The sequence below is a fragment of the Bos indicus x Bos taurus genome, chromosome 21, assembly GCF_003369695.1.
Source record: "Bos indicus x Bos taurus breed Angus x Brahman F1 hybrid chromosome 21, Bos_hybrid_MaternalHap_v2.0, whole genome shotgun sequence".
Classification (NCBI taxonomy): domain Eukaryota; kingdom Metazoa; phylum Chordata; class Mammalia; order Artiodactyla; family Bovidae; genus Bos; species Bos indicus x Bos taurus.
Window position 1 is genome coordinate 42,134,800 of NC_040096.1, and position 24,809 is coordinate 42,159,608.

A 24,809-nucleotide genomic window follows, 5' to 3' on the forward strand; every position below is an offset into this window, starting at 1 on the left:
GACTCCATGGATTGTAGCATGCCAGGCTCCTCTGCCCTCCACTATCTCCTGGAGTTTGCTCAAATTTTAAAGTTTTCATTGTACAGATCTTACAGCTTCTTGGTTAAATTTATTCCAAAGTATTTTATAGAGAGAAAATATTTTTGAGGAGATTTTTGTGTGAGGGTTCATATAGAAAAGAAAGAGGAAGTTTTCCTGAAAATAGAAAGTGTTGTTTTTGTCACATTATTTAACAAATGATAGAACTCAAACTTTGCAGATGCCTCAGTGATGCTGTTCCTCAGGGTGTGCAGAACTTCAGGAGTTTGAATGGCAGAAAATTCCTAGCTTTCCCTACCCACTTCAACACTTGCCTGCATATCTGCAGTAGTTCTCAATTCCTGGTTCCTTTCCCTATTCAGAGCTCTATTTTTGTGTACTTTCATCATTTCCTTTCTTCCTGATTTCTCCAATATCTTCTAGTGTTGATAACTTTCCTTCACTGCTATGACATTAAGAAACGGAAAAAGGTATAAGAAAGAAAAGCAAGAAGAGTCATTGTCTTAAGTTTAATAAGACTTCATTCTTTAAGTGAGAATTGCTGTATCCAGAATGCTTCTCTTCCTCAAATCTAATTTGCACATTCATTATTGATTACAGTAATATCTTTATAAGTGTCATCAAGAAATTGTTACTTAAGTATAATTGATATAATTTAAGGTCTATATTTAGAAATCATAAGCTATTGTGAAAATTTCTGAATAAAGTAAAAACCAAAGGTATTCGTACCTTGTGACAGGAGATTTGGCAAGTAAAATTTTCAGTGATTCTTAGAGTGGCCTGTGTCCTCAATAGTTGTTAGTTGGTGAATGTGTTACATGACTCTTAAAAGCCACAGTAACTCTAAATACTGTTTATTACAAGTTATGGTGGTATTCTCTATAAGGCACCTTCTTTGTTTCAATTTTGAATTTCCTATCTAATTTAAGATTCTAAATATTTCTGATGAGGAAGTATCCTGTTTTGTTGTGAATCTGAATCCGTCTGGTTTACTTGATGAAACCGAATCTGTCTGGTTTGCTTGGAAAACATACACCTCATGGTGGTACTGCCTTTTCATCCTGGTGCTAATCAACCTAAAACAAGAGAACAGTTTTCCCTCAGGATCAGATAATCTTTGAAATTCTGGATCTGCATCTCTACTCATTTAAAGTAATTATAGGATGACATTCTAACCAACTCCTCAGGAACTATGTTGCACTATTTCTTTATAATTGAGGATAAGACTAAGCAGAGTCCTTTTGAGAGGAAATCAAAGAAATAGCCTGGTGGCTCAGATGGTAAAGTGTCTGTCTGCAATGCGGGAGATCTGGGTTCCATCACTGGGTTGGGAAGATCCCCTGGAGAAGTAAATGGAAATCCACTCCAGTACTCTCGCCTGGAAAATCCCATGGACGGAGGAGCCTGGTAGGCTACAGTCCAGGGGGTCGCAAAGAGTCGGACATAACTAAGTGACTTCACTATACTTCTTCAAAGAAATAGTAATCAGAAAGGTTAAAGGGATGAAAACATATGGCTTGCTTCTTTTCAAGCTAGCCCATGACCTTGTTTCTCACTTTACCCAGATTAAGGATAATGTATTAGCCAGGCTTCAGCAATACGTGAACCGTGAACTTCCAGATGTTCAAGCTGGTTTTAGAAAAGGCAGAGGAACCAGAGATCAAATTGCCAACATCCGCTGGATCATTGAAAAAGCAAGAGAGTTCCAGAAAAACATCTATTTCTGCTTTATTGACTATGCCAAAGCCTTTGACTGTGTGGATCACAATAAACTGTGGGAAATTCTGAAAGAGATGGGAATACCAGACCACCTGACCTGCCTCTTGAGAAATCTGTATGCAGGTCAGGAAGCAACAGTTAGAACTGGACATGGAACAGCAGACTGGTTCCAAATAGGAAAAGGAGTTCGTCAAGGCTGTATATTGTCACCCTGCTTATTTAACTTATATGCAGAGTACATCATGAGAAATGCTGGGCTAGAAGAAGCACAAGCTGGAATCAAGATTGCCAGGAGAAATATCAATAACATCACAGATGCAGATGACACCACCCTTATGGCAGAAAGTGAAGAGGAACTAAAAAGCCTCTTGATGAAAGTAAAAGTGAAGAGTGAAAAAGTTGGCTTAAAGCTCAACATTCAGAAAATGAAGATCATGGCATCTGGTCCCATCACTTCATGGGAAATAGATGAGGAAAGAGTGGAAACAGTGTCAGACTTTATTTTGGGAGGGCTCCAAAATCACTGTAGATGGTGAGTGCAGCCATGAAATTAAAAGACGTTTACTCCTTGGAAGAAAAGTTATGACCAACCTAGATAGCATATTCAAAAGCAGAGACATTACTTTGTCAACAAAGGTGTGTCTAGTCAAGGCTATGGTTTTTCCAGTGGTCATGTATGGATTTGAGAGTTGGACTATGAAGAAACCTGAGAGCTGAAGAATTGATGCTTTTGAACTGTGGTGTTGGGGAAGACTCTTGAGAGTCCCTTGGACTGCAAGGAGATCCAACCAGTCCATTCTGAAGATCAGCCCTGGGATTTCTTTGGAAGGAATGATGCTAAAGCTGAAACTCCAGTACTTTGGCCACCTCATGCGAAGAGTTGACTCGTTGGAAAAGACTCTGATGCTGGGAGGGATTGGGGGCAGGAGGAAAAGGGGACGACAGAGGATGAGATGGCTGGATGACATCACTGACTCGATGGACATGAGTTTGAGTGAACTCTGGGAGTTGGTGATGGACAGGGAGGCCTGGCGTGCTGCAATTCATGGGGTGGCAAACAGTTGGACACAACTGAGCAACTGAACTGAACTGAACTGATTAGAAAGTTAATGAAGAAACACACTGTCAGTTATTTACATTGGGGAAGTCTTAGCATCTAGATAAGGAGAATGAAAAAAAAAATAGGGAAAATTTTACCAAGAAGGAGCCAGTAGGAATGAAACAGATATGAGAAAAAATGTGATCTTTTACATGGAGAAGGTAGAGTAGTAAAGAAATTTGAGACTAAGTTACTTAGTCTTATATCACATACATAAATAAAAGGACCTATTTTGTATTACAGATAATGAATAGATACATTGTCTGAAATTTGTGCATTCTATATTTAAACAAGCTGTTTAGAAATCTTCTGACTATGCATTTTTGAATAATTTATATTCAAAATACAATTTATCATTTATAAAGCTGTTGATGGAACTGACTTGCATTAAAACATTCATCATGATTCTGAATAAGAAGAATACACAGGATCAAAGAGCACTTAATTATGTTTCTTTAAAAATAAGTGTCAAGAAAAGCATTTAAAAGTAAAATAAAATGTAGTACCTAAGGGACAATTTTATTTCATAATTCAAAGTATTTTATAGCTGTGCATGGGTTAATAGAATTATTTTATGTATTTTAATGTATACATTGGGCTTCCCTTGTGGCTCAGCTGGTAAAGAATTTGCCTGCAATGTGGGAGACCTGGCTTCGATCCCTGGGTTGGGAAGATGCCCTGGAGAAGGGAAAGGCTACCCACTCCAGTATTCTGGCCTGGAGAATTCCATGAACTGTATAGTCCATGGGGTCGCGAAGAGTTAGACACAACTGAGCCACTTTCACTCTCAATGTGTTCATTATGTTGAAGGCTTTTTATTATTGATTTTAATGGCTTTGCTTTTCTAAATGAACTCAGACTCCTTTCTTCTTTTCTTGTCTAAAGTATGATAACACATTTATAGGAGACTTGGAAAATACCGAACAAGGTTAGGTACAGTTTCACTATATATTGAAATTATTTTTTAAAAAAAGATAAAGATTTCTAGTTGGAGTTTCAATATCAAACTCTCAAAAATTAATAGAATGAATAGACAGAAAAGTAGAAGGATATAGTAGACTAAAAAGCACTATGAACCAATTCAACATAATTAAGATTTATATAGTTTTCACACAATAGCAGGATACAAATTCTCTTCAAGTTCCCCTGGACTATAAACCAGGAGACATTGGAACATATCTAGGGATATAAAACAGGTGCAAAAATGTTATGGGCAGACTTCTTTCATCAATTCCCTTTAGGTCCAGGATATCTCTCTTTCTAATTAAGAGATGCTTGATCCACATTGGTAATTTTTGGAATTATATTTGTGCTTATCCTATTTTTATCTTTATACTTTGATTTTTAGCTGAAAAAAACTTTCTCTTACTTTTTCTGAGTAGTCCAGTGGAGCCCAATTAACAAGACACTGTTGAGGCTGGAAACTATAACCCAGAGCTATTATTTGCATATTAAAAAGAAAGACATTCTAGTCTGGAACCCAGTTCCTATTAAATAAGATATATTTACAGATAGTTATAAGACCTATGGAGGTCAAAAGCGTTGGTAAACTATTATCCAGAAATACAATGTGTATATGAATAATGCATTATGAAAGGAGTGATTTGTTAACTCACTAGGTAATCAGATATTTTGTAGATGTGTATTATCAAAATGGAATAACATTCTAAAAGTTCTATATATAGAAGTAGTTTGTGACACATCTGATATTCCTTTCCTGTATGAAAATTTAGATAATATATCTTTAGAAATCTTGTCATTTTAGAAGGTAATTTTAATTATTTTTGTTGTTATTGATGATATGTTAAGGTTAGACTCTTTTCTTTCTCTTCTCTCTTAAACATTCCACATCTTCCTTTGTAGAAGGAGGCAAGGGAAAACAGCAGGGCAATTTGAATTATTATTACTCACATAGAAATGGGAGTTTGGAAAATTAGCTTCTAAAAAGTGAAGAATTCCCCCAAGATTAATTTCATTAATACTTATTAAATGGTAATGTTTTTAATCTGTTTCTCCTGTTTTCTGTATCCTGACTCTTTGTATATCCCTTATTTGTGGTGACCTATTAGGTGATATGGGCTTCCCAGATGGCCTTGGTGGTAAAGAATCTGCCTGCCAATGCAGGAGACTGAAGAGACATGGTTTTTATCTCTGGGTCAGGGAGATCTCCTGGGGGAGGGCATGGAAACCCTGCCCTCTGTTCTTGTCGGGAGAGTCCCATGGACAGAGGAGCCAGGCAGGCTACGGTCCATGGGGTTGCCAAGAGTTGGACAGGACTGAAACAACTTAGAACTACATAGCATACACATTAGAAAATATAAAAGATTGATAATACATATGGGTTAAAATATTTAATACTATTCTTTGACATTTTTAACCCAGTGTATTCTTTGTTAATATATGCATGAAGGGATATGGTGAGAAAATGAATTCTCTAAGAAAGAAAGTTGGAATTTGTATTATTTTTGAGCAGAAATATTATTTATAGAAAACAACAAATAACAGTAGTTTATTTCTCTGTCCTGAAAATTTTAGTTATCTTCAGCTAGGATAAGGAAAAAAAAAAACAATAAGTTGGGTAAATATTGACTTAATTTCATCCATATCATTACCTAGATGACTTTGATTCCTAAATTTGTGCCTCCCTTAGGGTTTCCCATAACAAGTTGTTCAGGCCAAACATCTAGGACTCATTCTTAATTTCTTTCATTCCCTTACCTTATATATACAACTTACCAGCAACTTCTATAGATTTTACATTCCACATAGATCTTAAATCTGTCTACTCCTCTCATCTTCTCCACCAACCTAGTATAATCTATCATCATTTGTTCAGAATAGTGCAGGAGCCTCCTAGGTGATATCTCTGCTTTCACTTTCTTGTATTTCACTCTGTTCTCCAAATGATATTCAGAATGATCTTTAAAACCTTCCCTGCTTAAAATCATCCATATACTAGGCAACCATCTTATTATTTGGAAAACTTGAATATAAAGAAAATCAAGTATTTATTTTATTTTTCCTGTACTATTAACCATAAAATTGATGAAGAAAATTTTTTACAGAAGTATTTCAGCTGATAAAGAAGGAATGATAGAATTATAGTTATCAACATTTTACAACTCTTAATGAAATATTATAATAGATCTAAGTAATTAACACTGGTTGCATATATATATATTTATAGACTTCCCTGGTAGCTTAGCTGGTAAAGAATCCACCTGCAATGCAGGAGATTCTGGTTCAATTCTAGGTTGGGAAGATCCCCTGGAGAAGGGATAGGCTACCCACTCCAGTATTCTTGGGCTTCCCTGGTGTCTCAGATGGTAAAGAATCCTCCTGCCTTGTGGGAGACCTGGATTCAATCCCTGGGTTGAGAAGATCCCCTGGAGGAGGGCATGGCAACCCACTCCAGTATTCTTGCCTGGAGAATACTCATGGACAGAGGAGCCTGGTGGGCTACAGTCCATGGGGTTGCAAAGAGTTGGACATGACTAAGTGACTGAACACAGAACAGCATATATATATATATATATATATATATATATATATATATAAAGAGAGAGACAGAGAGACAGAGAGAGTATACTATATGTTTATCTGCCTCCTGTTTAGAGTACGTAGCATAAGCTATGAAGCAATCTTGTTTGAAATTCTAACCTGAATCTGATTAAACTACCAGTTTATAGGAAATACAGGAGACAGAAGAACATGTTAAGTGACACAGGGAGGTGCAATCAGGAAATCCAGAATTGGAAAATCTTGTAGGACTCAGTTTTTTCAACAAATAAATTACAGGGGAAAACAGTAAAGGAACAATGATTTATAGATTTAAAGGGTCAGGAAACGGTTAATTGCAATATCTGGGCCTTATTTTGATTCTGATTTGAACCAGTAAGCTTTTTCAGAAAATGATACACAGGGAAATTTGAACACTATCTACATAGTTGACAATTGTAATAAATTATTATTGAAAATAATGTATAATGGTGATAATATTGATTGTGGTTATACTTATAAGAGTCCTTATCTTTTAGAGATACATACTAAAATGAAATGATGTCTAAGGAGTAGGTAGGGAATAAGTAAAATACAGATTAAGCAAGACCAGCTATAAATTAATAATTGTTGAAACTGGATAATAAAGATATCAGACTCCATTTTGCTTTTCTCATATATGTCTTAACTTTCTTTAATAAAATTGGAAGCAAAACAAAAAGTCACTGTGCCTATAGTCAAAAATATTTATCTTGGCAGGTTCTACCTAATATGACCTCTACTTAGGTCATCTCCGCCTTGTTTACCTTTGTTCAGAGTACAGTTCTCCCTTTTTCTTAGGTACCGCAAGTTCATTCCCATTTTAGGGCCCTTGAAATTGCTGTTCTCTCTATCTGCAACCCTCTTTTCCTGGACCTTTAGTGTCTGTTCCCTCTTAAAATTCAGGTTTCATTTTAATTTTTTTTCAGGTCTCATTTTAGTGTCATCCCAGAAGAGCTGGCTGTGATAATCATTTAATCTTATTTTATTTGTCACAACACTTACCGTGATTTGACATTTTCTTTTATATTTATTTATTGACAGTTTCCACCATTAAAATGTAAGCTGCATAGTGGTGGTGATAAGATCTTGACTAGCATGTTCGCTTTTAAATTCCCAGCACTTCAGGTGAATACCTGGCAGATGCAGCTGGCAGTTAATAAATATTTGGAATGAATCAATGAAATCTTTGTTAAGCTGGTGAATTATTAATCTTTTACATTTGGAATATTAACAGTATATACTGTTGTTGCCTAATGAAAGTATTTAATATTCAGCTGGCATTTTCATTTTTAATGTTTTCAAAGGCTCATGTGTGGAAGAATTAACGTGTAGCAAAGCTTCAGAAAGATTTTTTAAAATTCACAAAATGTCACATTTTCTCTTAGCATTTATTTAAAAATATTTGTATTTTGGGTAATTAATGTCACATCGTGTCTAAAAGCTGTTTTCCATATCTGGATAAGTAGAGGTTAAGTTTTGTGATATGTGTTTATATGTGATATAAAAATTTGGCAAACATTCCTTGGCTCATGTGAATAATAGACACTTACAATTATATCTTCCATCAAGAGGGAACTGAGAAATAATTTATAGGTAAATGCATAGAGGGAATGAGACTGTAAAAATATGTACAAATAAAAATATGTACATACATATATGAGGTGTCATTCAAAATAATTACTTAAGGAAATTGTTCATTATGGTTGTTGAATAAAATGATAAGTTTCCTTGGTAAAATAATTTTTATCCTAATATTTATAAGTAGAAACATAAATGACTGGTAGATTTTCTCCTCCTTGTGTCCTTAGGATGCTTCCGCTCTGCAGCACATTCTGGGCTCCAGAGTTGGGCTTGTTTGCTATGGCCAGGGTGGTCCTCTCACCATCCTCCAGTTTGGCACACAGGTGTCAACAAAGGTGATCATGGCCTTTCCACTGGAAACATGATGCTGTATGCTTCTCGCCTTCAGTATCTCCTGTTAGGGATATAGTGGAACTTCTTCAGACTTGACTCTTGGTCAAGACATATTTTATTCTAAGTGGGCTTGTTTGTTTGCTCCTTTGCTCATTTCCCCATTTATTTCTTTATTTAATGCAAGTTTATTGTGGTTTGTCATGTAGAAAGCACTAGCTTTGAGATTGTAGAGAATAAGATAGAAATGAACATGGCATGATACACTTACCCCAAGGATGTTGCCTTGGATAACTGCACTTTGTGGAACATCTCTTCTGGAATTGCCTTTAGAATGAGTTTTTCGTTACCTATGTGCTCATTCATTTATAGTCCTATCTTAGGTTTAGGAGGAGTCAGAGAAAATGAGCCTTTCCTGTCTCCCTGGGAGAGGGCTATAAAGACAGAATTTCATCAGGCTCTGGGGTCTCATAGGGCCTAGTTCTCCACAAAAGAAAATGTGGATTTCCCTTGTCTTGGTCCTGGCCTTGCTCCCAAGCTCATCCTCCAGTGTTTAGAAGTCATTCAGTTCCCAAAACCCCCTTCCTTTAGTTCTCTAGCATTTTTACTCAGGGAAGAAGGCTGCTTACCTGTGACAGGGTCCTGGGGGAGTTGTCATCCTACAGGATGGTGAGCAGAGACCTCCCTAGTACCTTATTTTCCATCCATTGCGCTTAGAACCTGAAGATTGGAGAGTCTTGGGGTCTCTCAAGGCTGGCCATAGGGGTTTTGGTGAGTTGTTCTGTTTCTTCCTGTCCAGAAGGAAGCGCAGTCTGGCTTCAAGATGATGTCTGGTCCTCAAGGGATTACCGATGCCCACAGGCAATTCCAGTTCAGATGAGGGTGCCTCTGGATTCAGTTTGGGGGCTTCAGTCTCACATAGTTCACTGAACTGTTTCACCAGTGAGTTTGCGAGGTGGTCTGTCCTGCTGGAGTTCATGGGTATCCATGCAGTGTAAAGGGTAGGAGTGCAGGCACTGGAGTCCTGGGACTGATTAAGGCCCTGCCACCACTCCTCTGTGGGTCATTTGGGGTGTGGGGTCTACACTTGAACAGGAGTGTACAGGAGGCCTTCAGTAGGTGAATAGGGATCTGCCAGTAGAGCAACATATGGAAAACTCAGCAGTGGCCACAGGACTGGAAAAGGTCAGTTTTCATTCCAACGCCAAAGAAAGGCAATGCCAAAGAATGCTCAAACTACCACACAACTGCCCTCATCTCACATGCTAGTAAAGTAATGCTTAAAATTCTCCAAGCCAGACTTCAGCAATATGTGAACCATGAACTTCCAGATGTTCAAGCTGGTTTTAGAAAAGGCAGAGGAACCAGAGATCAAATTGCCAACATCCACTGGATCGTCGAAAAAGCAAGAGAGTTCCAGGAAAACATCTATTTCTGCTTTATTAACTATGCTAAAGCTTTTGACTGTAAGGATCACAATAAACTGGAAAATTCTGAAAGAGATGGGAATACTAGACCACCTGACCCACTCCTGAGAAATCTGTATGTAGGTCAAGAAACAACAGCTAGAACTGAACATGGAACAACAGACTGGTTCCAAATTGGGAAGAGAAATTGAGATAGAAGGGATGGGGGTAACTGTTATTGAAAAACAGTATGTTATATGGAAAGAATGTGGGCTGTGATGACGAAGGTTAGTGGCTTTGGTGGTGGGAGGTTGTGGAAGATTTCTTTTGATTGTCTCTGTTTTTCAACAGAATGAGACTTTTCATTGGGCATGTATGTACCTTGCCTGGAGAAGGAAATGGCAACCCACTCCAGTGTTCTTGCCTGGAGAATCCCAGGGACGGGGGAGCCTGGTGGGCTGTCATCTCTGGGGTTGTACAGAGTTGGACACGACTAAAGCGACTTGGCAGCAGCTGCAGCAGCAGCATGTACCTGGCCTGAAGATACAAAGGTGAATGAGACTTGTCTTCTGCCCTTTAGAGAGAGATTTACTATTTAAACAGGATAACAGCTTGGTTCTACTGTTAATACACATTTCTTCCAGTTATATTGGTTTGTGCTCAAGTTTTAGCCTTAGTTTTCTCACTGTTGGTCTTTCTTCTCTCGTTTTTATTTTTTAATAGGTCATTGATTGAGGAATTCAGAGAGAGAGGGGAGATACCAACAGATTGATTCAGGCCATAAAATTAACTTACATTTTATGTTGGCAATCCACATATATTTGTTTACTCTGACTTATTGTCCTATATGTTAATATTTCAGAATTACTAAGACTATACCTGATTCACGGAATTAATTTCTTACACCCAGATATCCTTGCTTTCTGATGCTAAAGTAGCTTGGTCAGAACTTCAAACCTTAATTTGTTCCTCCATAACTACTTTGCTGTTGTTTTTAAAATGGGGACCATTTTTAAGGTCTTCATTGAGTAGCTGTTACAGTATTGCTTCTGTTTTTTGGCTGCAAGGCATGTGAGCCTTTAGTTCTTTAACTAGGGATCAGCCTCACACCTTCTGCATTGGAAAGCAAAGTCTTAACCACTGGAATGCCAGAGAAGTCCCTAAATGCAAGAAGTCAAACTGTTTTAAATGCAAGAAATCAAACTTCATATTATATGCCTGCTGTTGCTGCTTCTAAGTCGCTTCAGTCATGTCCGACTCTGTGCAACCCCATAGACAGCAGCCCACCAGGCTTCCCCGTCCCTGGGATTCTCCAGGCAAGAACACTGGAGTGGGTTGACATCTCCTTCTCCAATGCATGAAAGTGAAAAGTGAAAGTGAAGTCGCTCAGTCGTGTCTGACTCTTAGCGACCCCATGGACTGCAGCCTACCAGGCTCCTCTGTCCATGGGATTTTCTAGGCAAAAGTACTGGAGTGGGGTGCCATTGCCTTCTCTGACTATATGCCTATCCTGATGCAATTTGAAAAAGTATGTGTTCATCATACTAAATAAAATAATTAATATTATTTTTCAACTGAAAGAGAAAAAAGAATTCTCATGTTAAATGTGCCTTGAAATTCATTATCTGAAAACAGTAGTCTAGTTGATAACAAAGATTTTTAAACAGACAGCCATGATATTTAAATTGAAAATGACTTCTCTGGGCAATAGTACTGAAACTAAGAGAAAATATTTTCCAGAATAGCAATATATGTCATGATTATCTTATTTGAGAAACCATAGCTTACTAACTAGAGTTAGTTGTGGCTCAGATGGTAAAGAATCTCCCTGTAATGCAGAAGACCAGGGTTCAGTCCCTAGGTCGGGACTGAAAAGGGAATGGCTGTCCACTCTAGTCTTGTCTGGAGAATTCCACGGACAGAAGAGCCTGGTGGGTTAAAGTCCATGGGGTCACAAAGAGTACGACACAACTGAGCAACTAACACTTGTATTGAGCCTCACCATTATCCAATTATTTTTCTTCTGTTTCATGGCATGGCTTACACTTCCTACTCTGGACTGGATTCTGTTATGTGTCTACCACTGGAGGCAAGGATCGATTAGGGAAAATTGTAGTGCAAGTTCTATTGATTACAGGTTTTTGGTGTAGTTTTTGTTTGAGAAGAGTCTAGTGATACTTAGTAATATTAATTTCCAGTTTTATAGACAACAAACTGAGGTCTCAAAAGATGACTTTCATCAAGATTACAAGTGATATACCAGATTTGGTTTGTTTTTTGTCCTTCTGTCCCCATTTCAGGGACACAGGAGCTTCAGTTAGTTTGTTCATTGCTGTATTCTCAGTGTCTAGAACAACACTTGGCACATGAAGATGTTGGAATTAATTTCTTAGTTAGGGTTAAACTCCATAATGGTGATTCTGTGTACCCTCTTATATTCTGGCGCTGGGCATGTGTATTAATGTGTGATCTGCAATATTAAGATAAATAAGAAAACACTAGATACCTGTTTTGGAAAGAACAATTTCTAGATACATTACCACATTCACTTGCTCATTAGGGGACAGGATTATTGTGAACAAGTCTGGGTATAATGACCAGTGTTCATAAATGAGAATGAAGGAACAGCTGTTCATTTAATGGTCTTTTAATGAGATGCATAAAATTCAGTCCGTTTTTCTATTTCTTTGCAATTTGGTTGTTTCAGGTTTCCTAGATGTCTTTTGGGTACTTCTAAGTAATTATGTAGTTTAGGAAGTTGGGAAATTCAGAAGTTGATGAGATGGGAAGTAGATTGTTTTATGTGTTTTCCCCTCTCTGTCCACAAACCTACTTCCAATCTATATCTGTATCATCTTCATCTCTGTTCTTTCTCCATCCTTAATCTTTCTCAAAATCCTTTGTTAAATATAGCTTGGTCTTTTGTATTAGCTGCTACATTTTTAGTTTTCGCTAGGAAAAATCACTTATGACAGTACATTTATTGTTTTTTCTTCAGATATGTAGGTGACAGGTCTACTTAACAGGAACAGGATACAGGTCACCAAAATGTAGAAATTTAATTAATATATTCAAAGAACAGATGTGACTTCTTTTCTGCTCTTTTCTTAGCCTTTATTTTTAGTCATTTACATAATTTTAAATTGTACTTTGACACAATGGTTTCATGCTTAATTTTACTGGTGAGAAAATTTCCTTATTTAATTTGCAAAAAGGCATTTAAATCAGCTTATCCCATCACTTCATGGGAAATAGATGGGGAAACAGTGGAAACAGTGTCAGGCTTTATTTTGGGGGGCTCCAAAATCACTGCAGGTGGTGATTGCAGCCATAAAATGAAAAGACGCTTACTCCTTGGAAGGAAAGTTATGACCGACCTATTTAGCATATTCAAAAGCAGAGACCTTTGCCAACAGAGGTCCGTTCTAGTCAAGGCTATGGTTTTTCCAGTGGTCACGTATGGATGTGAGAGTTGGACTGTGAAGCAAGCTGAGCGCTGAAGAATTGATGGTTTTGAACTGTGTTGTTGGAGAAGACTCTTGAGAGTCCCTTGGACTGCAAGGAGATCCAACCAGTCCATCCTAAAGGAGACCAGTCCTGGGTGTTCATTGGAAGGACTGATGCTGAAGCTGAAACTCCAGTACTTTGGCCACCTCATGCGAAGAGTTGACTCATTGGAAAAGACCCTGATGCTGGGAGGGATTGGGGGTAGGAGGAAAAGGGGATGACAGAGGATGAGATGGCTGGATGGCACCACTGACTCAATGCACATGACTTTGGGTGAACTCCGGGAGTTGGTGATGGACAGGGAGGCCTGGCATACTGCGATTCATGGGTTGCAAAGAGTTGGACACGACTGAGCGACTGAACTGAACTGAACTGATGACATCTAAACATATGGAAAATATATTTTTAAATTACATTTTCAGGTCTTTTTGGAATGTGGTGACCTCAGAAATCGACACATATTTTCTTAGCCCTTGATGAGAAGAATAGACATGATATGCTCATTGAGAGAAATTTTAGTGCTGACTTGCACTATATGACAAATTGCTCTTTAAAGTAACTTTTTTCAATATGATACTATTTAATTATTTAATGCTTTTTACAAAATTAGTGATCTCATTTCTGCTTCAGAAAAAAGCCTCTGTATATCAGACAAAGGTATTTTTATTATCCCTATTTTACAGGGTAAGTTTTAGGCAAATCATCTGATTTCTCACTTTCAGTTTTTTTATCTGGAATGTTAGGTCCATGAATCATGGTAAACTGGAAGTGGTCAACAGGACATTTTTTAAGACTCAGTGAACTAAAATGGACTGGAATGGTCAAATTTAACTCAGGTGACCATTATATCTACTACTGTGGGCAAGAATCACTTAGAAGGAATGGAGTAGCTCTCATAGTCAACAAGAGTCCGAAATACAGTACTTGAGTGCAGTCTCAAAAATGACAGAATGATCTCTGTTCATTTCCAAGGCAAACAACTCAGTATAACAGTAATCCAAGTCTGTGATCCAACCACTAATGACAAAGAAGCTGAAGTTGAATGGTTCTTTGTAGACCTATAAGATCTTTTAGAACTAGCATCAAAAAAAGATGTCCTTTTCATCATCAGATCAGATCAGATCAGATCAGTAACTCAGTTGTGTCGAACTCTTTGCAACCCCATGAATCTCAGCACACCAGGCCTCCCTGTCCATCACCAACTCCCGGAGTTCACTCAGACTCACGTCCATCGAGTCAGTGATGCCATCCAGCCATCTCATCCTCTGTCGTCCCCTTCTCCTCCTGCCCCCAATCCCTCCCAGCATCAGAGTCTTTTCCAATGAGTCAACTCTTCCCATGAGGTGGCCAAAGTACTGGAGTTTCAGCTTTAGCATCATTCCTTCCAAAGAAATCCCAGGGCTGATGTCCTTCAGAATGGACTGGTTGGATCTCCTTGCAGTCCAAGGGACTCTCAAGAGTCTTCTCCAACACCACAGTTCAAAAGCATCAATTCTTCGGCGCTCAGCCTTCTTCACAATCCAACTATCACATCCATACATGACCACAGGAAAAACCATAGCCTTGACTAGACGAACCTTTGTTGGCAAAGTAGTGTCTCTACTTTTGAATATGCTATCTAGGTTGGTCATAACTTTCCTTCCAAGGAGTAAGCGTCTTTTAATTTCCTGGCTGCAGTCACCATCTGTAGTGATTTTGGAGCCCAGAAAAATAAAGTCTGACACTGTTTCCACTGTTTCCCCATCTATTTCCCATGAAGTGGTGGGACCGGATGCCATGATCTTTGTTTTCTGAATGTTGAACTTTAAGCCAACTTTTTCACTCTTCACTTTCACTGTCACCAAGAGGCTTTTTAGTTCCTCTTCACTTTCTAAGGGTGGTATCATCTGCATATCTGAGGTTATTGAGATTTCTCCCGGCAATCTTGATTCCAGCTTGTGTTTCTTCCAGGCCAGCGTTTCTCATGATGTACTCTGCATATAAGTTACATAAACAGGGTGACAGTATACAGCCTTGACGAACTCCTTTTCCTGTTTGGAATCAGTCTGTTGTTCCATGTCCAGTTCTAACTGTTGCTTCCTGACCTGCATACCAATTTCTCAAGAGGCAGATCAGGTGGTCTGGTATTCCCATCTTTTTCAGAATTTTCCACAGTTTATTGTGATCCACACAGTCAAAGGCTTTGACATAGTCAATAAAGCAGAAATAGATGTTTTTCTGGAACTCTCTTGCTTTTTCTATGATCCAGCGGATGTTGGCAATTTGATCTCTGGTTCCTCTGCCTTTTCTAAAACCAGCTTGAACATCAGGAAGTTCACGGTTCACATATTGCTGAAGCCTGGCTTGGAGAATTTTGAGCATTACTTTAATAGCGTGTGAGATGAGTGCAGTTGTGCAGTAGTTTGAGCATTCTTTGGCATTGCCTTTCTTTGGGATTGGAATGAAAACTGATCTTTTCCAGTCCTGTGGCCACTGCTGAGTTTTCCAAATTTGCTGGCATATTGAGTTCAGCACTTTCACAGCATCATCTCAGGATTTGGAATAGTTCAACTGGAATTCCATCACCTCCACTAGCTTTGTTTGTAGTGATGCTTTCTAAGGCCCATTGACTTCACATTCCAGGATGTCTGGCTCTAGGTCAGTGATCACACCATCATGATTATCTGGGTCATGAAGATCTTTTTTGTACAGTTCTTCTGTGTATTCTTGCCACCTCCTCTTAATATCTTCTGCTTCTGTTAGGTCCATACCATTTCTGTCCTTTATCGAGCTCATCTTTGCATGAAATGTTCCTTTGGTATCTCTGATTTTCTTGAAGAGATCCCTAGTCTTTCCCATTCTGTTGTTTTCTTCTGTTTCTTTGCATTGATCGCTGAAGAAGGCTTTCTTATCTCTTCTTGCTATTCTTTGGAACTCTGCTTTCAGATGTTTAAATCTTTCCTTTTCTCCTTTGCTTTTTGCTTCTCTTCTTTTCACAGCTATTTGTAAGGCCTCCCCAGACAGCCATTTTGCTTTTTTGCATTTCTTTCTATCGGAATGGTCTGGATCCCTGTCTCCTGTACAATGTCACGAACCTCATTCCATAGTTCATCAGGCACTCTATCTATCAGATCTAGGCCCTTAAATCTATTTCTCACTTCCACTGTATAATCATAAGGGATTTGATTTAGGTCATACCTGAATGGTTTAGTGGTTTTCCCTACTTTCTTCAATTTAAGTCTGAATTTGGCAATACGGAGTTCATGATTCGAGCCACAGTCAGCTCCTGTTCTTGTTTTTGCTGACTGTATAGAGCTTCTCCATCTTTGGCTGCAAAGAATATAATCAATCTGATTTTGGTGTTGACCATCTGGTGATGTCCATGTATAGAGTCTTCTCTTGTGTTGTTGGAAGAGGGTGTTTGCTATGACCAGTGCATTTTCTTGGCAAAACTCTATTAGTCTTTGCCCTGCTTCATTCCGTATTCCAAGGCCAAATTTGCCTGTTACTCCAGGTGTTTCTTGACTTCCTACTTTTGCATTCCAGTCCCCTATAATGAAAAGGACATCTTTTTTGGGTGTTAGTTCTAGAAGGTCTTGTAGGTCTTCATAGAACCATTTAACTTCAGCTTCTTCAGCGTTACTGGTTGGGGCATAGACTTGGATTACTGTGATATTGAATGGTTTGCCTTGGAAACAAACAGAGATCATTCTGTCGTTTTTGAGATTGCATCCAAGTACTGCATTTCAGACTCTTTTGTTGACCATCATAGGGGACTGGAGTGAAAAGTGGGAAGTCAAGAGATACCTGGAGTAACAGGCAAGTTTGGCCTTGGAGTACAAAATGAAGCAGGGCAAAGGCTAACAGAGTTTTGCCAAGAAAATGCACTGGTCATAGCAAACACCCTCTTCCAACAACACAGGAGATGATTCTACACATGGACATCACCAGATGGTCTATACTGAAATCAGATTGATTATATTCTTTACAGCTGAAGATGGAGAAGTTCTATACAGTCAGCAAAAACAAGACCTGGAGCTGACTGTGGCTCAGATCATGAACTACTTATTGTCAAAGTCAGACATAAATTGATGAGAGTAGGGAAAACGACTAGTCCACTCAGATATGACCTAAATCAAATCCGTTGCAATTATAAAGTGGAAGTGACATATGGATCCAAGGGATCAGATCTGATAGACAGAGTGCCTGAAGAACTGGGGACGGGGTTCATGACACTATACAAGAGGCAGTGATCAAGTCCATCCCCAAGAAAAAGAAGTGCAAAAAGGTTGTCTGTTAAGCTACAAATAGCTGAGAAAAGAAGAGAAGCGAAAGGCAAAGGAAAAAAAGGAAAGATATACCCATCTGAATGCAGAGTTCCAAAGAATAGCAAGGAGAGATAAGAAAACCTTCCTCAGTGATCAGTGCAAAGAAATAGAGGAAAACAATAGAATGAGAAAAACTAGAGATCTCTTCACGGAGAAGGCAATGGCACCCCACTCCAGTACTCTTGCCTGGAAAATCCCATGGACGGAGGAGCCTGGTAGGCGGCAGTCCATGGCATCGCAAAGAGTCAGACACGACTAAGTGACTTCACTTTCACTTTTCACTTTCATGCATTGGAGAAGGATATGGCAACCCACTCCAGTGTTCTTGCCTGGAGAATCCCAGGGACAGGGAAACCTGGTGGGCTGCTGTCTATGGGGTCACACAGAGTCGGACACGACTGAAGTGACTTAGCAGCAGCAGCAGCAGCAGCAGCAGAGATCTCTTCAAGAAAATTAGAGATACCAAGGGAATGTTTCATGCAAAGATGGGCACAATTAAGGATAGAAATGGTATGCTAACAATATGTTGCTGCTAAACATATTAATATCTTCTGCTTCTGCTGCTAACAGAAGCAGAAGATATTAAGAAGAGATGGCAAGAATACACAGAAGAACTATACAAAAAAGATCTTAATGGCACAGATAACCACGATGGTGTGATCACTCACCTAGAGCCAGACATCCTGGAGTGTGAAGTCAAGTGGGCCTTAGGAAGCATCACTACGAACAAAGGTAGTGGAGGTGATGGAGTTCCACTTGAGCTATTTTAAATCCTGAAAGATGATTCTGTGAAAGTGCTGCACTCAATATGCCAGCAAATTTGGAAAACTCAGCAGTGGCCACAGTCAGGTTCCATTCTAGTCACAAAGAAAGGCAATGCCAAAGAGTGTTTAAACTATCACACAGTTGCACTCTTCTCACACGCTAGCAAAGTAATGCTAAAAATTCTCCAAGCGAGGCTTCAACAGTATGTAAACCAAGAAATTCCAGATGATCAAGCTGAATTTAGAAAAGGCAAAGAAACCAGAGATCAAATTGCCAACATCTGTTGGATCATAGAAAAAGCAAGAGAGTTCCAGAAAAGCATGTACTTCTGTTTATTGACTACGCTAAAGCCTTTGACGGTATGGATCAAAACAAAATGTGGAAAATTCCTAAAGATACAGGAATACCAAAGCACTGTACTTGCCTCCTGAGAAACCTGTATGCAGGTCAAAAAGCAACAGAACCGGACATGGAACAACAGACTGCTTCCAAATTGGGAAAGGAGTTCTTCAAGGCAGTATACTATCATCCTGCTTATTCAACTTATATGCAGAGTACGTCGTGCGAAATGCCAGGTTGGATGAAACACAAGCTGAAATCAAAATTTCTGGGAGAAATATCAATAACCTCAGATATGCAGATGACACCACTCTTATGGCAGAAAGTGAAGAGGAACTAAAGAATCTCTTGATGAAAGTGAAAGGGGAGAGTGATTTTTACTGGCTTAAAACTGAACATGCAAAAAACTAAGATCATGGCATCCGGTATCATCACTTCATGGCAAATAGATGGGAAAGCAGTGGAAACAGTGACGGACTTTATTTTCTTTGGCTCCAAAATTACTGCAGATGGTGACTGCCATGAAATTAAGTCACTTACTCCTTGGAAAAAAAGCTATGACCAACCTAGACAGCATATTAAAAAGCAGAGATATTACTTTGCTGTCAAAGGTCCTCTAGTCAAACCTTTTGTTTTTCCAGTAGTCATGTATGGATATGAGAGTGATCATAAAGAAAGCTGAGTGCTGAAGAATTGATGCTTTTGAACTGTGGTGTTGGAGAAGACTCTTGAGGGTCCCTTGGACTGCAAGGAGATCCAACTAGTCCATCTTGAAGGAAGTCAGTCATGAACTTTCATTGGAAGGACTGATGCTAAAGCTCAAGCTCCAGTACTTTCGCCACCTGATGCGAAAAACTGACTCATTGCAAAAGACCCTAATGCTGGGAAAGATTGAAGGCAGAAGGGGACGAGAGAGGAGGAGATGGTTGGATGGCATCACCGACCCAATGGACATGAGTTTGAGCAAGCTCCGGAAGCTGGTGATGGACAGGGAGGCCTGGTGTGCTGCAGTCCATGGAGTTGCAAACAGTCAGACACGACTCAGCGATTTAGCTGATCTGTAAAAAGGACTTTGTACAAGATAACCTCCAGAGTCCCTGCTATCTCTGAAATTCTCTGTTGAAAACCATTTCAAGATGAGGATACAGAGGCACCAAAGAGTTAAGCAGCTTGATTAAATTCAGAGAATCAATCAGTAATAAAACCTTAATATCTGACTTTCTGACTAAGCTGTTTTTTGACACTTTCACACAACCCTTACACCTGAAACTGCTGATATCTTCCCTTTACTGAAAACACATCAGTTTACAAAAATTATTCTACACATTTAATCCTTTTTATTTTTCTAAAAGCCCCAGTATATGTCTGTAGTCTCAAGTTAAATCCTTATAATTTAGTAGGTGCTTATTCATATTTTTAAAAGGAGGAGGTCTTTATAAATAGAGGTTCCCGTAGCAAACAAAGGGCTTCCCTGGTAGCTCAGTCGGTAAAGAAGCTGCCTGTAGTGCAGGAGACCTGGGTTCCATTCCTGAGTTGGCAAGATCCCCTGGAGAAGGAAATGGCAACCCACTCCAATATTCTAACCTGGAAAATCCTATGGACAAAGGAGCTTGGCAGGTTCTGTAGTCCATGGGGTTGCAAGAGTAGGACACGACTTAGCAACTAAACCACCATACCAACAAAGGAAAATCAGAAAACAAAGCATATTTTAAGCTGTGTTGTAGGAGAAATAAAGTAAGTTAAAGTAAACTGATCTTATATATAGCAAAAGAAAAAAATAGAAAAAATTCTTAAGTGACAACTTTTGTCCATCCTTTTTGTGTAAATTATTCCACGATTTGTATTTGAGTGTGATATGCATTGGAATGATTTGAACTTTCTGTTGTTGGCTAAGTATATCTCCGTCATGAATGTTTATGGACAGAAGTTTTGTATTAGTGGGAAAACTGGGTTAGGTCCTCCCCCTTTAAGAGTCTGTGATTGAATCCCCTCCCCACTCCTTACCTCAGTGGTAGTTCCCCATACAGCTTTTCAGGAAGAATCTATTTTGTAAATTATGACATTTTATAGAGATATAACATATTAATTCCTAGATGAGCCAGAATGAGGTATTTTAGGATGGTAGTCAGGACTGATCAAAACAAATTTATATTTCTTTGTAAAATTCAGCTAATTTTTCCATAAGAAATATGATCATTCCATGAAATAAATTTGTTAAATATACCAGTTTGCTTTTACCTTTCTTGTTTTTATATAAAGTACTCCCATTAAAAAAATTAGAAAAAAAGCTTGTGTTGTCATTTTGGTGCTTTTGGATAAGAATACTTTCTATTCACTTTTTTCTCTAAGCAAATCTCTCACAAATGTTTTTCAGCTTACACAAACAAGTCATCATCACATTTTCTTTTTTTAAGTTATTTTAAGGAATCTTACTGATTATCTAATTTAAACACTTGATTTTAGCAGAAGAGAATAGTTAGGGCCACAGAGGTTAATTAGTTTACCCATGGTAATACAGTTAATTAGAGACAAAAGTGATTAGAACTTAGGTATATGAGTTTCCCAGACTAGAACTCTTCTTTTTGATGAAGAGCTATCTGGATTTCTTATCTATATCCAGCTAGATTCATAGTCTTGATTTTTGCTGAGCTCCTTCTTTCCAGTGCCGTTTTTTTTTAAATCATAGTAATTAATGTCTGAATCAGAATTTGAAATCTAAAAGCTGCATTATAATAGCTCATACTTGAAATATAGCTGCATATGGAGCTATAAATTCCTCACAGTTGGTTTTCTATTTGATGTTAGATCTTTAAATTTTTGGATTAAAACCTAGTGGGCCAGTTTAAGAAACATTGTGTTCAAAATTGTAGGTATTTAAAAACATATTTATTTTGTGTCTTAGTCTTTAGAAGATATTTACTTTGTTTCAGACCGTTGTTCCACATAATTTTTTGTGTGTAGATGGTTGGTAGAATGATGATTCTATGATTTATGATTCATTAATGATTTATTGATTGAGAACAAAACCAAAATTTAGTGGTGGGTTATTATTATTACTATTAATATTCTTTACTAACACATAGTTAACATTTCCATGGTTATAAGAGCCTTTAATCTGTTGTTGTTGAGTCACTCAGTCATGACTGACTCTTTGTGACTGCATATACTGCAGCAGGCCAGGCCTCCCTGTCTTTCACTGTCTCCCAGAATTTGCTCAAACTCATGTTCACTGAGTCAGTGATGACATCCAACCATCTCATGCCATCCAGCATGAGATGCTGGATGTGGTCCCCTTCTCCTCCTGCCATCTATCTGTCCCATCATCAGGGTCTTTTCCAATGAGTTGGCTCTTTGCATCAGATGGCCATAGTATTGGAGCTTTAGCTTCAGCATCAGTCCTTCCAATGAATATTCAGAGTTGAGGGTTGATTTCCTTTAGGATTGACTGGTTGATCTTGCTTTAATATGTAAAAGACTCTTAAAGGATTATGTAAGGAAAGAATACTATGACATACCATAAAAAATACTCAGAAATAGAGGAAACATCATTCTAATTAACCAGTAAAGGGGAAAAAATAAGGAAACAAATGATTCTTCTATTTCTTACTTATATTATGTAAGTAAATAATTTTCTGTGAGTCTATAGTGTCTACTTTTTTATTATCATACTCTGAAAAAGTGGTGTAGTAAAGCTCATTTGTTCTTGGGGTTGTGCGAATAGAACAAGGCCTCGGAGAATGGGCTTGGAATAGTCATGCTGCTCCTAAGTCTCTGGGAGACTTGGAAACATAACTTGAGCCACACAGACCAGAATTTGTATCCCAACTCTATCACTCACCATCAGCCTTACCTTGGGCAACTTTCTTAACTTCTCTAATCCTCAATATTCTTATCTCTATAAGAAAGAAATTATAATGCCCATTTTGCAGTGTTACATAAATGTATCTGCCTTAGACTCTCAAAAAGACTCATTTCCATTTGCTCTCCTTTACCTGTTACCTGCAAACCCTTCCCCCCACCTCTTCCCTGTTCACTAACCCAGTTCCTCCTGATGCACCATAAGGCTCAAGTGTAGGATTCTAGATGGCAGGTAACTGGAGCTCAAGAAATCATCTGGAACAGTTAGTCAGATCACCCCTAGCATTCAGTACTGTTAATACATTGGGTAGATTGCTTTCCAGGAGCAGAAAGTCCCTCAAGTTCTGTAACATCTTTAAGAACCTCCTTCAGGACCTTGGATCCTCACAAATACAGTATTTTTTCTAAGGAGTTTTTAAAAAGAGTATTATAGTTTTTAATTTTCTTAAAGAGAGTCCTACACATCTAAATATATTTTATAAACTGTTCCAAATTAGGTTGGGTTTCCCTGGTGGCTCAAATGGTACAGAATCCACCTGCACTGCAGGAGAACTGGATTTGATCCCCGGGTCGAAAAGATCCCCTAGAGAAGGGAATGGCTACCCACTCCAGTCTTCTTGCCTGGAAAATCCCATGGACAGAGGAACCTGGCAGGCTATGGTCTATGGGGTCGTGAAGAGTCAGACATCAGTGGGTGACTAAGCATGCAAATTAGGTTAGTAAGGTGGTTTGTTATTCCTACTTAAAAAAAATTCTGAAGCTTCAGCGTTTAGGTGTATAATAAAAAACAAAGCAGAGTTTTTATTTTTTAAATATCTTTTAGTAATTTTAACATTTATTTTTAAATGAAGGATAATTGCTTTACAGTAGTGTGTTAGTTTCTACCAAACATCAACACGAATCAGACATACGTTTTTACCCATGTTCCCTCCCACTTTAACGTCCCTCCCACCACCCTCCCCATAGTATTTTTTAAAAATAAAAACATCTTGATTTTCAGGCAAGTTTGTAATATTTTAGGCCTTTTCGGTAGCAGTCCTATCCTTTACTAACATCATCTTCCTAGGTTATGAACATCTATATGTATAAGCAGTTGGTCTAAAGCAGGAGTCTGGAGAACTTAGATGTTCTCATAATTAACTGATATATTCTTACTTTTGTGGTAACATTATTATTTTTATACCATGAAGTTTTACTGTTTGAGTTGTACTGTGGATTTACCTGGGTGTCTGTGGATTTACCTGTGTGTCTGTGGGCTGGACTGGGAATTGGATAATCTTTAAATATTGCTTCAGAAACTGGGTAGCGTTACCAAAGATTGGCCCATCTATCAACTTTTGGGTAAGAAGTCATCTGTGAATTGATGCTGTCCGTGTTGTCAGGTTCAGTCTGCTCTGTATATCTGCTAGGACAGTTAATGAAATGGAAGATGATGTTAAAGAGAAGGATAAAATGAAATGAAATATGATGTTAAAGGGAAGGATAAAGAATAAAGTTTCTCTTCTTTCTCTCTCAGAACATTACTGCTGTCTTTTGGGTTGGTAGTATCTGGAGGGATTTATTCAAGGCATTTTCCACCCCACCTTCTTTTCCTATGGCAAGGAAGAAATTAAAAAATGGACTAGAGAATTTTCATCTGAAATAAATGAAAATATTAAAGAAGTTTTAGATCATTGTTATAACTCGAATAATGTGTTTTCACCACATAACTGGATTGCTGCTGCTGCTGCTAAGTTGCTTCAGTTGTGTCCGACTCTATGCTACCCCATAGACGGCAGCCCACCAGGCTCCCCCGTCCCTGGGATTCTCCAGGCAAGAACACTGGAGTGGGTTGCCATTTCCTTCTCCAATGCATGAAAGTGAAAAACGAAAGTGAAGTCGCTCAGTCGTGCCCGACTCTTCGCGACCCCATGGACTGTAGCCTACCAGGCTCCTCCATCCATGGGATTTTCCAGGCAAGAGTACTGGAGTGGGTGCCATTGCCTTCTCCTGTAACTGGGTTAGCTCTTATCAAAATAGTCTCAAGGATAAGTTCATTAAATTTTGTTGTGTCATTTATTTCTACAAGTTAGTAGGTCATCAACTCAAGTGGAATTTTTTTTTGTTATTCAAGTTTTTATTACATTATTTGTTATTTAAATAATTTCATCTTTGTAGCAATTTTCTTCTTGCAACCAAAATAAAATGTTATATGATTTTATGAATAAGCCACTGGGCAGAGCAAAAACCATGGTTCAGACTTAATCCTAATTTGTGTTCTATTTTAGATCTATATTTTATGTAAAAGGTACTTCATATGGCAAAAAAAAAAAAATTAGT

The 24,809-nt window shown here is 38.3% G+C and overlaps 1 protein-coding gene across 4 annotated transcripts in view; it reads left to right on the forward strand.

Annotated features, from left to right (window-relative positions):
- The window catches only part of NUBPL (nucleotide binding protein like), a 408,788-nt gene that overhangs the window by 147,349 nt on the left and 236,630 nt on the right, over positions 1-24,809 (forward strand). The gene's annotated exons all lie outside the window — the stretch shown is intronic.